This window comes from Triticum urartu, unplaced genomic scaffold, assembly GCF_056163025.1.
Source record: "Triticum urartu cultivar PI428250 unplaced genomic scaffold, HENAU_Tu73 scaffold2, whole genome shotgun sequence".
Classification (NCBI taxonomy): Eukaryota; Viridiplantae; Streptophyta; class Magnoliopsida; order Poales; family Poaceae; genus Triticum; species Triticum urartu.
In genome coordinates this window covers 9,398,913-9,413,912 of record NW_028260368.1, presented here as the reverse complement: position 1 = coordinate 9,413,912, position 15,000 = coordinate 9,398,913, and the positions used below count along the sequence as shown (strand labels likewise).

The following is a 15,000-nucleotide window of genomic DNA, read 5'->3' as shown; positions in this document are numbered from 1 at the left end:
ATTTTCTTGTTTCTATCTACTAGACGCCGTAGAGAATTGAGAATTTTCATGTCTTTCAATTCTCGTACTCGTAATTGGAAAGTTATGGAAGGAGACCCATCATTTTGCAATGAAAACAACATATAAAACTCTGGACAATTTCGAAATCAGGCCAAGCGTCTTAATACATATGCAAAAAAATTCATTATTGGCCCACCATTGATTAGAAGATTTAGCTTGTATGAATCGCTATTGGTTTGATACGAATAATGACAATCGTTTCAGTATGTTAAGGATACAGATGTATCCACAATTCATTTAGAGTTACTTAATAGTCTATTTCTTATACCATATCTCTATCCCGTGAAATTCTCGAGCCAAAAGATGGATGCATATGCTGTGTTTCATTTTGCTAAATGATATCAATTAAATGGTGTATCAATTCCATAAATTGCATATAGCAATAAATAAATCAGCAAAATTCTTTCTAATATTTTAGATAGAAGAAACATTTCTTCTATCTAAAATATTAGAAAGAATGTACCCTTCTATCCAAATCCAATTTGCATCGATAAAATAAATCCAAATTCCAGTAGTAGATGAATAATTGCAAATTTGTGTGTGTACGAGATTAGAATAACTTCAAAATAACTGACATAATTTTGTATTTTTCCTGATCAGAAAAATACATGAAAAAGAAAGGAGGTAGAAAAATTTTTGGATTTATGGTTAAAGAAGAAAAAGAAGAAAACAGGGGTTCTGTTGAATTTCAAGTATTCAGTTTCACCAATAAGATACGGAGACTTGCTTCACATTTGGAATTACACAAAAAAGATTTTTCATCGGAAAGAGGTCTACGAAGACTTTTGGGAAAACGTCGACGTTTGCTGGCTTATTTGGCAAAGAAAAATAGAGTACGTTATAAGAAATTAATCGGTCAGTTGAATATTCGGGAGCAGTAATTTAATCGTTCAAATTTTTTTCTTGTTTTATTATTTTTTTAGTAGTCTTATAGTAGTCTTAGATTTTTCATTTTGATGAGCCTCGCTTTGAGGAATTCATGGAATAATCCATTTTCATGGAATAATGAATTAAGGAAGAAAGGATATGAGTCTACCGCTTACAAGAAAAGATCTCATGATAGTCAATATGGGCCCTCAACACCCATCAATGCATGGTGTTCTTCGACTGATCGTTACTCTCGATGGTGAGGATGTTATTGATTGTGAACCCATATTAGGGTATTTACACAGAGGAATGGAAAAAATCGCGGAAAACCGAACTATTATACAATACTTACCTTATGTAACAAGGTGGGATTATTTAGCTACTATGTTTACAGAAGCAATAACAGTAAATGCACCAGAATTCTTGGAGAATATTCAAATACCACAAAGAGCCAGCTATATTAGGGTAATTATGTTAGAATTAAGCCGGATAGCTTCTCACTTGCTATGGCTTGGACCTTTTATGGCGGATCTCGGCGCACAGACTCCTTTTTTCTATATTTTTAGAGAGAGAGAATTAATATATGATCTATTTGAAGCTGCTACAGGTATGCGAATGATGCACAATTACTTTCGCATCGGAGGAGTAGCCGCCGATCTACCTTATGGATGGATCGATAAATGTTTAGATTTCTGTGATTATTTTTTACGCGGAGTTGTTGAATATCAACAACTTATTACACAGAATCCAATTTTTTTAGAGCGAGTTGAAGGAGTAGGTTTTATTAGCGGAGAAGAAGCAGTAAATTGGGGCTTATCGGGACCGATGTTACGAGCTTCTGGAATACAATGGGATCTTCGTAAAGTAGATCCTTATGAGTCTTACAACCAATTTGATTGGAAAGTCCAATGGCAAAAAGAAGGGGATTCGTTAGCTCGCTATTTAGTACGAATTGGTGAAATGAGGGAATCCATCAAAATAATTCAACAAGCTGTAGAAAAAATTCCTGGAGGACCTTATGAAAATTTAGAAGTCCGACGCTTTAAGAAAGAAAATAATTCTGAATGGAATGATTTTGAGTATAAATTTCTTGGTAAAAAACCTTCGCCCAATTTTGAATTGTCAAGACAAGAGCTTTATGTAAGAGTAGAAGCCCCAAAAGGTGAATTAGGGATTTATCTAGTAGGAGATGATAGCCTTTTCCCCTGGAGATGGAAAATCCGTCCACCCGGGTTTATTAATTTGCAAATTCTTCCTCAGCTAGTTAAAAAAATGAAATTGGCTGATATCATGACGATATTAGGTAGTATAGATATCATTATGGGGGAAGTTGATCGTTGAAATGATAATAGATAGGGTAGAGGTAGAAACTATCAATTCTTTTTCGAAATTGGAATTATTAAAAGAAGTCTATGGACTGATATCGATTCTACCCATTTTGACCCTCCTTTTGGGAATAACAATAGAGGTACTCGTAATTGTGTGGTTAGAAAGAGAAATATCTGCGTCGATACAACAACGTATTGGTCCTGAATATGCTGGCCCCCTGGGCCTGCTTCAAGCTATAGCAGATGGGACTAAGCTACTTTTTAAAGAAGATATTCTGCCATCCCGAGGAGATATTTCTTTATTTAGCATTGGACCCTCTATAGCAGTCATATCAGTTTTATTAAGTTTTTTAGTTATCCCTTTGGGATATCATTTTGTTTTAGCCGATCTTAGTATTGGTGTTTTTTTATGGATTGCCATTTCAAGTATAGCTCCTATTGGTCTTCTTATGGCAGGATATAGCTCAAATAATAAATATTCTTTTTCAGGCGGTCTACGAGCTGCTGCTCAATCCATTAGTTATGAAATACCATTAACTTTTTGTGTGCTAGCAATATCTCTACGTGTGATTCGTTAAAATAGATCTTTTTCCTATAAAATCCATTAACTATTTATATTCCTTTTCTTATTTAGTATTTGGGTTGGTAAGTTAAACTAGATAGCTATATGAGTGAAACAAAACAGCTTATAAATTTGTAGTAAAAAGAAAAAATCTCATTTCCTACGTACAAGAAAAAAGTGGAAGTAAACATAAGCAGTGTAAACTCTTTATCCCAAGGTTGATATTTTTTAATTAGTCATCATATCTTGAAGCGGCCAAGAATAAAGGATTCACGATATGGAATTCCATTACTAGAATACTCCTAGTTATTACTATAACTTAATAATCCATAAGAAGAATCCACCAAAAGTTAGTGAAGGGTTAGGAACACTAAAGTACATAAAGGATTAGTAATGGAAAATCTAAAACATTAGAGATTTTTGCCCATAAAAGGAATCATAATAAGGACTTGCAATTTGTAGAAATTATCAAGTAGTACTTTCTTCGGATTCCGATCCAGAGTATGTTCCCATTCACTTGTTAAGGAAATGGCTATCAAGAACGAATTAACCCTTTATCCATTTTTTCTTTTTAAATACCCCCTCCCTGGGGAAAGAAGAATAGTAAAAAAGATATGGAGTGCACTAGAAAAAATTTTCATTATTTCCTTCCTCTATCCATATTCATGCAGAATTGCTCATGAACTAATACCCAACTCTTTCCATTTATTAATTGAATTCCTATAACAAGTAACAAGTGTTTTATTCCAAGATTAAGTTATTACTGAACAAAGAAAAATTTTCATTATATTATAAAGGATGAGATCAATTCGGAAGCGCTTTTTCTTATTCTAGCAGACGGAATTCCTTTGGTCTAATTTAGGACTTTCAAATCTATTTTATTTTATCTAATTCTATCTACGCCCCCGGGGCTAGGAACAAAACAGTCCTTTCCTTTTTCTGATCATAGAGAAGCCGTATGAAGCTAAGGTTTCATGTACGGTTTTGAAATAGCGGTGGGAACTGTGATGTTATCACCGACTATGATTATCTAACAGTTCAAGTACAGTTGATATAGTTGAAGCACAGTCAAAATACGGTTTTTTTGGATGGAATATTTGGCGTCAGCCTATAGGTTTTCTGGTTTTTTTAATTTCTTCTTTGGCAGAATGTGAAAGATTACCCTTTGATTTACCAGAAGCGGAGGAAGAATTAGTAGCAGGTTACCAAACTGAATATTCCGGTATCAAATATGGTTTATTTTATCTTGTTTCTTACCTAAATTTATTAGTTTCTTCTTTATTTGTAACAGTTCTCTACTTGGGCGGGTGGAATTTATCTATTCCCTATATATCCTTTTTTGATTTTTTCCAAATGAATAAAGCAGTTGGAATTTTGGAAATGACAATGGGTATATTTATTACATTAACTAAAGCTTATTTATTTCTCTTCATTTCTATCACAATAAGATGGACTTTACCGAGGATGAGAATGGATCAGTTATTAAATCTTGGATGGAAATTTCTTTTACCTATTTCCCTGGGCAATCTCTTATTAACAACCTCTTCTCAACTTGTTTCACTATAAATAAGATAATACAATAATAGTAAGAATATTTTCAACACAAAAGCTCTCTCAAACAAGAGAAAGAAACATATCTTTTTCATAGATATTTAGAATGAATATGTTCCCTATGGTAACTGGGTTCATGAGTTATGGTCAACAAACAATACGTGCTACAAGGTACATAGGTCAAAGTTTCATAACTACCTTATCCCACACAAATCGTTTACCTATAACGATTCACTACCCTTATGAAAAATCAATTACACCAGAGCGTTTCCGAGGGCGAATCCACTTTGAATTTGATAAATGTATTGCTTGTGAAGTATGTGTTCGCGTATGTCCGATAGATTTACCCGTTGTGGATTGGAGATTTGAAAAGGATATTAAAAGAAAACAATTGCTTAATTATAGTATTGATTTCGGAGTTTGTATATTTTGTGGCAATTGTGTTGAGTACTGTCCAACAAGCTGTTTATCAATGACTGAAGAATATGAACTTTCTACCTATGATCGTCATGAATTGAATTACAATCAAATTGCTTTAAGTCGGTTACCAATCTCCATAATGGGAGATTACACAATTCAAACAATTAGGAATTCGTCTGAAAGTAAAATAAACAAAGAAAAATCTTCGAATTCAAGAACGATTACTGATTACTAAACTTTGATTTTGTCTTTCTGTTATAAAAATCTAATAATTCTTTATTAAACTTTAAAATTAAACTATAAAGAAAAACGAAAAACTACTGCTTATTGGAAATTATTTCTTATTTTAAATCAGACTAGATTTTCGTGATATAATATAATTTATAACTATAAGTTTATACACAAAAAAATACCCTAATCCTTTTTTCCTTCCTTGAATCCTTTAGTTTTAGTCAGTTCATGAAAAATTTTATACTATTAATTTCTTTTTATCCATAATGGATTTACCTGGACCAATACATGAGATTCTTATGCTATTTGGGGGATTTGTTCTTCTACTAGGGGGTCTAGGAGTAGTATTACTTACCAACCCCATTTATTCTGCCTTTTCGCTGGGATTAGTTCTTGTTTGTATATCCTTATTCTATTTTTTATTAAATTCCTACTTTGTAGCTGTCGCACAACTTCTTATTTATGTGGGAGCCATAAATGTCTTGATCATATTCGCTGTAATGTTCGTAAATGGCTCAGAATGGTCTAAAGATAAGAATTATTGGACTATTGGAGATGGGTTCACTTCACTCGTTTGTATAACTATTGTTTTTTCACTAATGACTACTATCCCAGATACGTCGTGGTATGGAATTCTTTGGACTACAAGATCAAACCAAATAGTAGAACAGGGTCTCATAAATAATGTTCAACAAATTGGAATTCATTTAGCAACCGATTTTTATCTTCCGTTTGAACTCATTTCCATAATTCTTCTAGTTTCTTTAATAGGTGCAATTACTATGGCTCGGCAATAAGAAAACTTAGAAAAAGTACAAATTATAAGAATTGCAAATCTAAAATAAATAACTAAAGAATCACAATTTTGATTTAGTAAAATCCATCTACTGCCAACAAATACCTCCTTTTTTTTTTTTTTTTTTTTCTTTTGTTGTGTAATTGTTCTATTGTAATTAATTGAATCGGTTCAATTCTTGCCCTCATATTGAAATGAATCGAGATTGATAAGGAGTTAGTTAATGATGTTTGAGCATGTACTTTTTTTGAGTGTCTATTTATTTTCGATTGGTATCTATGGATTGATCACAAGCCGAAACATGGTTAGAGCTCTAATATGTCTTGAACTTATACTGAATTCAATTAATCTAAATCTCGTAACATTTTCTGATCTATTTGATAGTCGCCAATTAAAAGGAGATATTTTCGCAATTTTTGTTATAGCCCTTGCAGCTGCTGAAGCCGCTATTGGACTATCCATTCTTTCTTCCATCCATCGTAATAGGAAATCCACTCGTATCAATCTAATCTAATTTATTGAATAATTAGACTTTTGAATAATTAGACATAGAATCCTCTAAACAAAGGCGCACATATTAAAATAAATAGAAATCAATACTATTTTCTTAGTATTATTTGAGAATATCCATTTTTTTTAGTAGATTATTGCATAGTATTCTTTTTCACTTAAATGAATTTTTGTATTTGTAATTCATTGATATTGCAATTTGAATATTGCAATAATTTATATTGAAAAGACGATAGCCAATTTATTGGCTAATTCGAATTCGTCTGTACAATTCGTAAAATTCTTTCTTATTTCTTATTTATTGTTGAAATCCAAAATTAAAGTCTCTTGGCTCTCTTCACGCTTTCTCACAAACAGATTAAAAAATAGATTTTTTTTTTTGAAGTTTGGATAAACCATTGCTTCGTCTGGTGTCTACAATACATATGACTCATTATAGTACTAATTTCATTTTTACCAGATCGAAAAATTTTATGTTGAAAAGAAAAATTTATAGATCCAATGTCACATTCCGTAAAAATTTACGATACATGTATAGGATGCACTCAATGTGTACGAGCTTGTCCAACAGATGTATTAGAAATGATACCCTGGGATGGATGTAAAGCCAAGCAAATTGCTTCCGCGCCGAGAACCGAAGATTGTGTGGGTTGTAAGAGATGTGAATCTGCCTGCCCGACAGATTTTTTAAGTGTCCGCGTTTATTTAGGGCCTGAAACAACACGTAGCATGGCTCTATCTTATTGATACGTTACAAAAAACTTCACTCGAATCGTCTGATTCCTCTTTACCGAAGAAGCCTGTGCTCGAAATAATCGAGCACGGGCTTTTCTGGTCAAAACGTATCTTGTCTTTATCACTTTATCATGAGTTATTTTCCTTGGTTAACAATACTTGTTGTTTTGCCGATATTTGCAGGTTCATTAATTTTCTTTTTACCTCATAAGGGAAACAAAGTCGTTAGGTGGTATACTATATCTATTTGTTTATTAGAATTCCTTCTAATGACTTATGCGTTCTGTTATCATTTCCAACTGGAGGATCCCTTAATCCAATTAAAGGAGGATTATAAATGGATAGATGTCTTCGATTTCCACTGGAGATTGGGAATCGATGGACTTTCATTAGGATCTATTTTATTGACAGGATTTATCACTACTTTAGCTACTTTAGCAGCTTGGCCAATTACACGGAATTCGCGATTATTCTATTTCCTGATGCTCGCAATGTATAGTGGTCAAATAGGATTATTTTCTTCGCGAGACCTTTTACTTTTTTTTATCATGTGGGAGTTAGAATTAATTCCTGTTTACTTACTTTTATCCATGTGGGGGGGGAAGAGGCGTCTATATTCAGCTACAAAGTTTATTTTGTATACTGCAGGCGGTTCCATTTTTTTCTTAATCGGAGTTCTGGGTATGGGCTTATATGGTTCCAACGAACCAGGATTAGATTTGGAAAGATTAATTAATCAATCATACCCTGCAACCTTGGAAATACTTTTATATTTTGGCTTCCTTATTGCTTATGCTGTCAAATTGCCGATTATACCCCTACATACGTGGTTACCAGATACCCATGGGGAAGCACATTATAGTACATGTATGCTTTTAGCGGGAATATTATTAAAGATGGGAGCATATGGATTGATTCGGATCAACATGGAATTGTTACCTCATGCTCATTATCTATTTTCGCCCTGGTTAGTAATAATAGGAGCGATCCAAATAATCTATGCAGCTTCAACTTCTCTTGGTCAACGAAATTTCAAAAAAAGAATAGCTTATTCCTCTGTATCTCACATGGGTTTCATAATTATAGGAATTGGTTCCATAACCAACATTGGACTCAATGGAGCTATTTTACAAATATTATCCCATGGATTTATTGGTGCTACACTTTTTTTCTTGGCAGGAACCGCTTCTGATAGAATGCGTCTTGTTTATCTCGAAGAACTGGGGGGAATATCTATCCCAATGCCTAAAATTTTTACCATGTTTAGTAGCTTTTCAATGGCTTCTCTTGCCTTACCAGGAATGAGTGGTTTTGTCGCAGAATTAGTAGTATTTTTTGGACTAATTACTAGTCCAAAATTTCTGTTAATGCCAAAAACACTAATTACTTTTGTAATGGCAATTGGAATGATATTAACTCCTATTTATTTATTATCTATGTTACGCCAGATGTTCTATGGATACAAGCTATTTAATGTTCCAAACGCAAATTTTGTGGATTCTGGACCACGAGAACTCTTTATTTTAATCTGTATCTTTTTACCAGTAATAGGAATTGGTATTTATCCAGATTTTGTTCTCTCCCTATCCGTTGACAGGGTAGAGGCTCTCTTATCCAATTATTATCCTAAATAGGTTTGCTTTTTTTTACTCGTCTGCTCTATTAATGCAGAAATAAGTAAAAAAGTATATAATGCAGAAATAAGTAAAAAAGTATAATTAGATCTATCTCGAATTTTTGAGAACCCTTTGATAAGGCGTTCAAGGGGTTCTCAAATAAAACATAAAAGTAAAAACCTTCATTTCATGAAGGTTTTATTTTATGTAATCATTTAGGTGTTAATGTAAACGAACCATAACTATGTAAGCCTATTCCTAATAGATTTATACCAAAATAACAAATCCAAATTATAAGAAATCCTATCAAAGCTATAAGTGCAGAATTCGTACCCTTCCAATTTGGATTTGTTCTACTATGTAAATAAATTGCGAATATGGTCCAAGTAATAAATGCCCAAGTTTCCTTAGGATCCCAATTCCAATAGGATCCCCAGGCCTCATTAGCCCATACTGCTCCACAAAGAATACCTACGGTTAAAAGGGTAAATCCTAGGCTAATGACACGATAACTCCAAGAATCCAAACGCTCCGTTAATTGATATTTGTAATAATTTGGAAATGAAGGGACAGAGGTTCTTTTTAAAGCACTTCTTTTTGCATAAAAATATTTAATATCACTAAAGAAAAATGTTTTATTTAAAACATTTTTTTTCTTTTTAGAAAAGAAATGGAAATTATTTCGAAATCTAATGATTAGAATAGCGGCAGATAATAAGGATCCGCACAAAAGAGTTGCATAGCTTAATAACATCATACTGACATGCATCATTAACCACTGAGATTGTAGAGCAGGTACTAGTATCGTGGATTGATGCATTTCAGTTAAAAGACCCGATGTGGCAAAGCCTTGCGTTAAAATAGTACTTGGCGTAGTTATTGTGCTTAAATCATTTTTAGAGTTCTGTATTTTAGGAATGGTATGAAGAATATACAGGGCCCATGAAAGGAAGATCAATGACTCATATAAATTACTTAATGGAAAATGTCCCGAGGAAGCCCAACGAGAAACTAAGAATCCTGTTATAGAGAAAAAAGTAACTATCATTCCTTTTTCTGACGAATCGCGTAATCCTCCAAGTTCACGAACTAATAAGGTTATAAAATGAATCGTAATCACAATTGAAATCGTTGAGAAAGAGATATGAGTTAGTATATGTTCTAAAGTTGCAAATAGCATAAGGGGAAGGTCCCATTACAAAATTGTAAATTTCGAATTGATTTCTAATCTATTGTATTCTTTTTCAAGAATGCCGCCACTCGGATTCGAACCGAGATGCTTGAGCACTGCTTCCTAAGAGCAGCGTGTCTACCAATTTCACCATGGCGGCTAACTTCAAATAATAGGTAACTTAAAAGAATAATAGCTATTATCTTGGGAATCGTCGATATTGGGAAAGTCCATAAAATTTAGGAACATTAGAGTTTTCATTAAAATAGACTTCGTTTGGTAGTATCGTTTCCATTTTTTTTTTTTACAATAAACTCTTGCTTTGCCCAATAGAAACACAAACACTGCTTGAAAGAGTTGGAACTTCTTTTTTCTAACTTGCAATTATAGAACTAATTTTTTCTAATTAATTTCCCCTTTACATTTTGAAAATTCTTTCAATACAATGAAAAAAATCCAAAAGGGTTTCTATTTAATGATGAAATTAAAATAAAATGGATAAATAGAAAAGGCTTTTTGGATTTTTTAAAAATTTCTAGAATGAAAGTCTTTATGCTCTTATTAATAAGATTTACTAACCTTATGATTTTGGAGAAGATAGGTGGAAGTTGTAAGTCCTATTGTAAGAATACTCCACTTTTCATAATTTTCCTAATAGAATATGAGGATTCTATTAGGAAAATTATGAAAAGTTCATTGATAGGAAAAGAATACTTAGCACACAGTATACCAAACAAAACTTTTTTTTTCTTGTATATATAAGATAAGAGGGGTTTTTTGTTCTAAGAATATTGTACCGAGTAATTCGACACATAAAAGTACATTCAAAGAAGAATCCAAATTATTAAATAATTGGAATTCTTTTTTGATAAGTCAATTCATATTATTCCAAAATCTTATTATTTGTTTGTTGCCCAGAAAAACCCTTTGGTTTTGGATGCTCATTACCGCTCGAAAATGATCTTGATTTTACTAAAGAATAAGATTGTACTATGGAAAAATAAGTCTTTTTCTTCCAAATATTTTTACGAATACGCTTTTTTGACATTGAAGTACGTTTTTTTGGAACTGCCATTCAAAAAGGAAATTACTTTTTTCTAGTTGTATGTGAAAGACATCTATTGCTGCAAATCAATCCTTCTTTCTTCTTTTTATTAGTATTTATACTTAGATACTGAAAGATACTTAAATTTTGAATTATTTTTTACTTCATTTTGTCTAATGCGGATAAGACAACAAGAATTTTTTAACATTTTTTCTTTATATATTTTATACTTTTTTTTTAATAATATAGAATATATAGAAGGGTTTCTCATTTAAATCTATTTATATCTATTTATATATCAAGTATACTCCATATATAGATATATGGTATGGAAGCCTATCCCCCATATAAGATAAGACGGGGGGATAAAAAGAAGGGAAAATGAAAATAGTTAATTAAGTTCAGAATGGTATTCCATAAAGGAAAGGAATTCCAATCAAAACAAAAAATACTGAGTCTCTTAAACAAGACATTCTAAAACTTAGGTAATTTATAGTCATTAGAATTTTAGTTCTATATGAAGTAAGGACTATTCGATAATTTCTTATAAACATAGGTTTTCATTGGAATTCACTCAATCAGTTAATTATGGAACAAGAGAGCTGTTTCATCTTTGTTTTAAAGAAATATAAAAATGAATTATGAATAGAAAGTAAAATGATTCCACTTTTTTTTTTTTATTTTTATAAATATCTTTATTTAGTTAATAAAATAACTTCGTTACCTAGTTATTTTATTAACTTTTTTAATTTAACCAACTAAACCCATTCTTAATTTTTAATTATTTCAATGAGATAAATTTTGGAAAAATTAAGAATTTCAGTATTTTTTCTTATTCTTTTTATTTATTCTTTCAGAAAGAGATAAGAATTGGTTTGGTGAATCGGAAACAATTTTATAGAAAAATTGAAGTAAAAATTGAAGTAAAAATTGCAATTTCTTTTCTTATGGAACATACATATCAATATGCATGGGTAATCCCTCTTCTCCCACTTCCAGTTATTATGTCAATGGGATTTGGCCTTATTCTTATTCCGACAGCAACAAAAAATCTTCGTCGCATATGGGCTTTTCCTAGTGTTTTACTCTTAAGTATAGCTATGGTATTCTCAGTTCAACTGTCTATTCAACAAATAAATGGAAGTTCGATCTATCAATATCTATGGTCTTGGACCGTCAATAATGATTTTTCTTTAGAATTTGGATACTTGATTGACCCACTTACTTCTATTATGTTAATACTAATTACTACTGTAGGAATCCTGGTTCTTATTTATAGTGATGGTTATATGTCTCACGATGAAGGATATTTGAGATTTTTTGTTTATATAAGTTTTTTCAATACTTCCATGTTGGGATTGGTTACTAGCTCCAATTTGATACAAATTTATTTTTTTTGGGAACTCGTGGGAATGTGTTCTTATTTATTGATAGGCTTTTGGTTTACACGACCAATCGCAGCGAGTGCTTGTCAAAAAGCTTTTGTAACTAATCGTGTAGGGGGATTTTGGTCTATTATTAGGAATTTTAGGTTTTTTTTGGATAACAGGTAGTTTAGAGTTTAGGGATTTGTTCAAAATAGCTAATAACTGGATTCCTAATAATGGAATTAACTCTTTACTTACTACTTTGTGTGCTTTTTTATTATTCCTTGGTGCAGTTGCGAAATCCGCACAATTCCCTCTTCACGTATGGTTACCCGATGCTATGGAAGGGCCCACTCCTATTTCGGCTCTTATACACGCAGCAACTATGGTTGCTGCGGGAATTTTTCTTCTAGCTCGACTTCTTCCTCTTTTCATATCTTTACCTTTGATAATGAGTTTTATTTCTTTAGTAGGTACAATAACACTATTCTTAGGAGCTACTTTAGCTCTTGCTCAGAGAGATATTAAAAGAAGCTTAGCCTATTCTACAATGTCTCAATTGGGTTATATGATGTTAGCTCTAGGTATAGGTTCTTATCAAGCTGCTTTATTCCATTTGATCACTCATGCTTATTCAAAAGCTTTATTGTTCTTGGGATCCGGATCCGTTATTCATTCAATGGAACCTCTTGTTGGATATTCACCAGATAAAAGTCAAAATATGGTTCTTATGGGCGGTTTAAGAAAATACATTCCAATCACAAGAACTACTTTTTTATGGGGTACACTTTCTCTTTGTGGTATTCCACCTCTTGCTTGCTTCTGGTCCAAAGATGAAATCCTTAGTAATAGTTGGTTGTATTCGCCCTTTTTTGGAATAATAGCCTCCTTTACTGCAGGATTAACTGCCTTTTATATGTTTCGGATATATTTACTTACATTTGATGGGTATTTGCGTGTTCATTTTCAAAATTACAGTAGCACTAAAGAGAGTTCCTTGTATTCAATATCCTTATGGGGAAAAAGGATACCCAAAGGAGTGAATAGGGATTTCGTTTTATCAACAACGAAGAGTGGAGTTTCTTTTTTTTCACAAAATATACCAAAAATTCAAGGTAATACAAGAAATAGGATAGGATCCTTTACTACGTCTTTTGGGGCTAAAAAAACTTTTGCCTATCCGCATGAAACGGGAAATACTATGTTATTTCCTCTTCTTATATTACTACTTTTCACTTTGTTCATTGGATTCATAGGAATCTCTTTTGATAATGGAGGAATTGGTAATGGAATAGCAGAGTTAACCATATTATCAAAGTGGTTAACTCCCTCAATAAACTTTACCCAGGAAAGTTCTAATTCTTTTGTAAATTCATATGAATTTATTACTAATGCAATTTCTTCTGTAAGTCTAGCTATCTTTGGTTTATTCATAGCATATATCTTCTATGGATCCGCTTATTCTTTTTTTCAGAATTTGGATTTAATAAACTCTTTTTACAAAGGAAATCCTAAAAAAGAATTTTTAGATCAAGTAAAAAAAAATATATACAGTTGGTCATATAATCGTGGTTATATAGATATTTTCTATACTAGGGTCTTTACCCTCGGTATAAGAGGGTTAACCGAACTCACGGAGTTTTTTGATAAGGGTGTTATTGATGGAATTACCAATGGAGTGGGTCTTGCTAGTTTTTGTATAGGAGAGGAAATTAAATATGTAGGGGGAGGTCGAATCTCGTCTTATTTATTCTTTTTTTTATGTTATGTATCTGTGTTTTTATTCTTTTTTCTTTCTTAAGTTAAGGAATTTACAACAAGTCTCTTGCAAAAATAACTATCCTATCCCCTTTCTACAATCTCTCTATATCCTTGTTACATAAGGTAAGTATTGTATAATAGTTCGGTTTTCCGCGATTTTTTCCATTCCTCTGTGTAAATACCCTAATATGGGTTCACAATCAATAACATCCTCACCATCGAGAGTAACGATCAGTCGAAGAACACCATGCATTGATGGGTGTTGAGGGCCCATATTGACTATCATGAGATCTTTTCTTGTAAGCGGTAGACTCATATCCTTTCTTCCTTAATTCATTATTCCATGAAAATGGATTATTCCATGAATTCCTCAAAGCGAGGCTCATCAAAATGAAAAATCTAAGACTACTATAAGACTACTAAAAAAATAATAAAACAAGAAAAAAATTTGAACGATTAAATTACTGCTCCCGAATATTCAACTGACCGATTAATTTCTTATAACGTACTCTATTTTTCTTTGCCAAATAAGCCAGCAAACGTCGACGTTTTCCCAAAAGTCTTCGTAGACCTCTTTCCGATGAAAAATCTTTTTTGTGTAATTCCAAATGTGAAGCAAGTCTCCGTATCTTATTGGTGAAACTGAATACTTGAAATTCAACAGAACCCCTGTTTTCTTCTTTTTCTTCTTTAACCATAAATCCAAAAATTTTTCTACCTCCTTTCTTTTTCATGTATTTTTCTGATCAGGAAAAATACAAAATTATGTCAGTTATTTTGAAGTTATTCTAATCTCGTACACACACAAATTTGCAATTATTCATCTACTACTGGAATTTGGATTTATTTTATCGATGCAAATTGGATTTGGATAGAAGGGTACATTCTTTCTAATATTTTAGATAGAAGAAATGTTTCTTCTATCTAAAATATTAGAAAGAATTTTGCTGATTTATTTATTGCTATATGCAATTTATGGA

At 32.1% G+C, this 15,000-nt stretch overlaps 1 non-coding gene across 1 annotated transcript; it reads right to left on the bottom strand.

Moving 5' to 3' along the window:
• Positions 1-9,927: 9,927 nt before the first annotated feature.
• Positions 9,928-10,007, bottom strand: TRNAL-UAG (transfer RNA leucine (anticodon UAG)). The gene has a single exon. It is a non-coding gene; the product is annotated as a tRNA-Leu (tRNA).
• Between the last annotated feature and the right edge of the window lie 4,993 nt (positions 10,008-15,000).